The sequence below is a fragment of the Arachis duranensis genome, chromosome 3, assembly GCF_000817695.3.
Source record: "Arachis duranensis cultivar V14167 chromosome 3, aradu.V14167.gnm2.J7QH, whole genome shotgun sequence".
Classification (NCBI taxonomy): Eukaryota; Viridiplantae; Streptophyta; class Magnoliopsida; order Fabales; family Fabaceae; genus Arachis; species Arachis duranensis.
Window position 1 is genome coordinate 93,352,584 of NC_029774.3, and position 5,257 is coordinate 93,357,840.

General features: G+C 37.1%; 1 non-coding gene across 1 annotated transcript; it reads right to left on the reverse strand.

The window, feature by feature from the left end:
* Positions 1–3,067: 3,067 nt before the first annotated feature.
* On the reverse strand, positions 3,068–3,175 carry LOC127746304 (small nucleolar RNA R71). Its single transcript, XR_008007924.1, has one exon. It is a non-coding gene; the product is annotated as a small nucleolar RNA R71 (small nucleolar RNA).
* Between the last annotated feature and the right edge of the window lie 2,082 nt (positions 3,176–5,257).

A 5,257-nucleotide genomic window follows, 5' to 3' on the forward strand; every position in this document is an offset into this window, starting at 1 on the left:
ATTTTAGTTAGTTTTTAGTATGTTTTTATTAGTTTTTATTTAAAATTCACTTTTCTAGGCTTTACTATGAGTTTGTGTATTTTTCTGTGATTTCAGGTAATTTCTGGCTGAAATTGAGGGACCTGAGCAAAAATCTGATTCAGAGGCTGAAAAAGGACTGCAAATGCTGTTGGATTCTGACCTCTCTGTACTCAAAGTGCGTTTTCTGGAGCTACAGATGCCCAATTTGTGCGCTCTCAATTGCGTTGGAAAGTAGACATCCTGGGCTTTCCAGCAATATATAATAGTCCATACTTTGCCCGAGATTTGATGGCCCAAACCGGCGTTGCAAATCAGCTTTAGAATTCACAGCGTTTAACGCCGGAACTGGCACAAAAATTGGAGTTAAACGCCCAAACTGGCACAAAAGCTGGCGTTTAACTCCAGGAAAAGTCTCTACATATGAAAGCTTCAATGCTCAGCCCAAGCACACACCAAGTGGACCCCGGAAGTGGATTTTTACGTCATTTACTCATTTCTGTATACCCTAGGTTACTAGTTCATTATTAATAGGACCTTTTGACATTGTATCTTTACCTCATGACACATTACACGTTTCTTATTGTATCTTCTACGGTATCAGTCTCTAAACCCCATGGTTGGGGGGTGCGAAGCTCTGCTGTGTCTTGATGGATTAATACAATTACTACTGTTTTTCATTCAATCACGCTTGCTTCTATTCTAAGATATCACTTGTTCTTCAACTTGATGAATCTGATGATCTGTGACACTCATCATCATTCTCACCTATGAACGTGTGCCTGACAACCACCTCCGTTCTACTTTAGATTGAGTGAATATCTCTTGGATTCCGTAATCAGAATCTTCATGGTATAAGCTAGAATTGATGGCGGCATTCAAGTGAATCCGGAAGGTCTAACCTTGTCTGTGGTATTCTGAGTAGGATTCAAGGATTGAATGACTGTGACGAGCTTCAAACTCCTAAAGGCTGGGCGTTAGTGACAGACGCAAAAGAATCACTGGATTCTATTCCAACCTAATTGAGAACCGACAGATGATTAGCTGTGCTGTGACAGAGCGCGTTGAACATTTTCACTGAGAGGATGGGAGGTAGCCATTGACAACGGTGAAACCCTACATACAGCTTGCCATGGAAGGAGCCTTGCGTGCATGAAGAAGAAGACAGTAGGAAAGCAGAGATTCAGAAGATAGAGCATCTCCAAAACCTCAACCTATTCTCCATTACTGCAAAACAAGTATTTATTTCATGTTCTTTTACTCTTCACAATTAAACTTGAGAATTATTGATATCCTGACTAAGAGTTACAAGATAACCATAGCTTGCTTCAAGCCGACAATCTCCATGGGATCGACCCTTACTCACGTAAGGTATTACTTGGACGACCAGTGCACTTGCTGGTTAGTTGTGCGAAATTGCAAGAGTGTAATTGCAATTTCGTGCACCAACATTCAAAGTGTTCTTGCATGCATCATGTCTTTTGATCCGAAATTTTCATGTTTTGGGTCATATTTGTATTTTTCTCTTTCCTCATAAAAATTCAAAAAAATCAAAAAAATATATTTCCCTTATTTCTCTCATAAATTTCGAAATCTTTGAGTTGAGTTAGTCAAAAAATTTTTTAAAATTAGTTGTTTCTTGTTAGTCAAGTCAAGATTTCAATTTCAAAAATTTATCTTTTCAAAATCTTTTTCAAAAATCAAATCTTTTTCATTTTTCTTTCATGATTTTTGAAAATTTTAAAAAAATTGTTTTTCAAAATCTTTTTTCTTAATTTTATCTTTTATTTTCGAAAACTTTACTAACAATTAATGTGATTGATTCAAAAATTTGAAGTTTGTTACTTTCTTGTTAAGAAATGTTCAATCTTTAAATTCTAGAATCATATCTTTTAGTTTCTTGTTAGTCAAGTCATTAACTTTAATTTTAAAAATCAAATCTTTCTAAATTTCTTTTTCAAATCTTTTTCAAAATAAATTTCAATCCTATCTTTTCAAACATATTTTTTTTCAAATCATATCTTTTTCAAAATCAATTTCAAAATCTTTTCTAACTTCTTATCTTTTCAAAATTGATTTTCAAATCTTTTTTAACTAACTAATTGACTTTTTGTTTGTTTTAAAATTCTTATCTTTTTCAAAACCGCCTAACTACTTTTCTCTCTCTAATTTTTGAAAATCACCTTCCTCTTTTTCAAAATTCTTTTTAATTAACTAATTATTTTAAACTTTAACTTTATTCTTTTTTAATTCTAATTTTAATTTTAAATTAAAATAAAAACAAAAATATTTTCCTTTTCTTCTTAATTATTTTTGAAAACTCCTCTCTCTCATCTTCTTCTAATTATTTATTTAAATCACTAACACTCTTCTCTTCTTCTTATAATTTGAACCCTCTCTCCCTCTCTGTGTTTGAATTTTTTCTCTTCTATTCTTCTTCTCTTTTACTCACATAAAGGAATCTCTATACTGTGACATAGAGGATTCCTCTTCCTTTTCTATTCTCTTCTTTTTCATATGAGCAGGAGCAAGGACAAGGACATTCTTGTTGAAGTAGATCCTGAACCTGAAAGTACTCTGAAGAATAAGCTAAGAGAAGCTAAAGCACAACAATTCAGAGAAAACCTTACAGAGAATCTCGAAAAAGAAAGAGACATGGCTGAACCCAATAATAATGCAAGGAAGATGCTTGGTGACTTTACTGCACCAAATTCCAACTTCCATGGAAGAAGCATCTCAACCCCTGCCATTGGAGCAAACAGTTTTGAGCTAAATCCTCAATTAGTTTCTTTGATGCAACAGAATTACAAGTTGCATAGACTTCCATCAGAAGATCCTTTTTTAGTTCTTAACTGAATTCTTGCAGATCTGTGATACTGTTAAGACCAATAGGGTTGATCCCGAGGTCTACAGGCTTATGCTTTTCCCTTTTGCTGTAAGAGACAGAGCTAGAGTATGGTTAGACTCTCAACCTAAAGATAGCCTGAACTCTTGGGATAAGTTGGTCACGGCTTTCTTAGCCAAGTTCATTCCTCCTCAAAAGCTGAGCAAACTTAGAGTGGATGTTCAAACCTTCAGACAAAAAGAAGGTGAATCCCTCTATGAAGCTTGGGAGAGATACAAGCAACTGACCAAAAAGTGTCCTTCTGACATGCTTTCAGAATGGACCATCCTGGATATATTCTATAATGGTCTATTTGAATTGTCTAAGATGTCATTGGACCATTCTGCAGGTGGATCTATTCACCTGAAGAAAACACCTGTAGAAGCTCAGGAACTCATTGACATGGTTGCAAATAACCAGTTCATGTACACTTCTGAAAGGAATCCTGTGAATAATGGGATGCCTCAGAGGAAGGGAGTTCTTGAAATTGATGCTCTGAATGCCATATTGGCTTAGAACAAAATGTTGACTCAACAACTCAACATGATTTCTCAGAGTCTGAATGGATTGCAAAATGCATTCAACAGTACTAAAGAGGCATCTTCTGAAGAAGAAGCTTATGATCCTGAGAACCCTGTAATGGCAGAGGCGAATTACATGGGTGAAGCCTATGGAAACACCTATAATCCCTCATGGAGAAATCATCCAAATTTCTCATGGAAGGATCAACAAAAGCTTCAACAAGGCTTTAATAATGGTGGAAGAAACATGTTTAGCAATAGCAAGCTTTTTCCATCATCTTCTCAACAACAGATAGAGAATTCTGAGCAGAGTCCCTCTAGCTTAGCAAACATAGTCTCTGATCTATCTAAGGCCACTCTAAGTTTCATGAATGAAACAAGGTCCTCCATTAGAAATTTGGAGGCACAAGTGGGCCAGCTGAGTAAAAGAGTCACTGAAACTCCTCCTAGTACTCTCCCAAGCAATACAAAAGAAAATCCCAAAAGAGAGTGCAAGGCCATAACTGTGAGCAACATGGCCAAACCTAGAAAGAATGGAAAGGACATGAATCCCAGTGAAGAAGACCTCTTGGGACGTCCTCTGGACAAAAAGAAGTTTCCAATAGAGGAATCTAAGGAATCTGAGGCTCACCTAGAGACCATAGAGATTCCATTGAGCCTTCTTTTACCATTCATGAGCTCTTATGACTATTCATCTTCTGAGGAAGATGAAGACATTGTTGAGGGGCAAGTTGCCCAGTATTTAGGAGCAATCATGAAGCTGAATGCCAAGCTATTTGGTAATGAGACTTGGGAGGATGAGCCTCCATTTCTCATTAATGAATTGAATACCTGGGTTCAGCACACTTTACCTCAAAAGAAATAGGATCCTGGTGAATTCTTAATTCCCTGTACCATAGGCACTATGACCTTTGAGAAGGCTCTGTGTGACCTAGGGTCAAGCATAAATTTAATGCCACTCTTTGTAATGAAGAAACTGAGAATCTTTGAGGTACAGGCTGCCACATTCTCATTAGAAATGGCAGACAAATCCATGAAAAAGACTTATGGATAGGTAGAGGACGTGCTAGTAAAGGTTAAAGGCCTTTACATCCCTGCTGATTTCATAATCCTAGACACTGGGAAGGATGAGGATGATTCCATTATCCTTGGAAGACCCTTCCTAGCCACAGCAAAGGCTGTGATTGATGTGGACAGAAGAGAGTTGGTCCTTCAATTGAATGAGGACTACCTTGTGTTTAAAACTCAAGGATTTCCCTTTGCAACCATGTAGAGGAAGCATGAAAAGCTTCTCTTAATACAGAGTAAAACAAAGCCCCCACAGCCAAACTCTAAGTTTGGTGTTGAACCCCCACATTCAAACTCTAAGTTTGGTGTTGGGAGGTCCCAACAATGCTCTGAATATCTGTGAGGCTCCATAAGAGCCCACTGTCAAGCTATTGACATTAAAGAAGCGCTTATTGGGAGGCAACCCAATTTTTATTTATCTATGTTATTTCATGTTATTTTATTTTTTTTTAAGTTGATGATCATGTTGAGTCACAAAAACAACTGCAAAAAAATTAAAGAAAAATAAAAAACAGCATTAAAAATAGCACACCCTGGAGGAGAAAAACAAGCAGCAGTCTGGCGTTAAACGCCAGGATTGCACACTAAGGGCGTTTACACGCCTAATTGGAGCAGGGATGAGAAATCCTTGACCCCTCAGGATCTGTAGACCCCCCCACAGGATCCCTACCTACCTCACCTCTCTCTCTTCCATTTTCTTATTCTTCCCCTTCTTTCTTTCTTCTTTTGCTCGAGGACGAGCAAACCTTTTAAGTTTGGTGTGGTA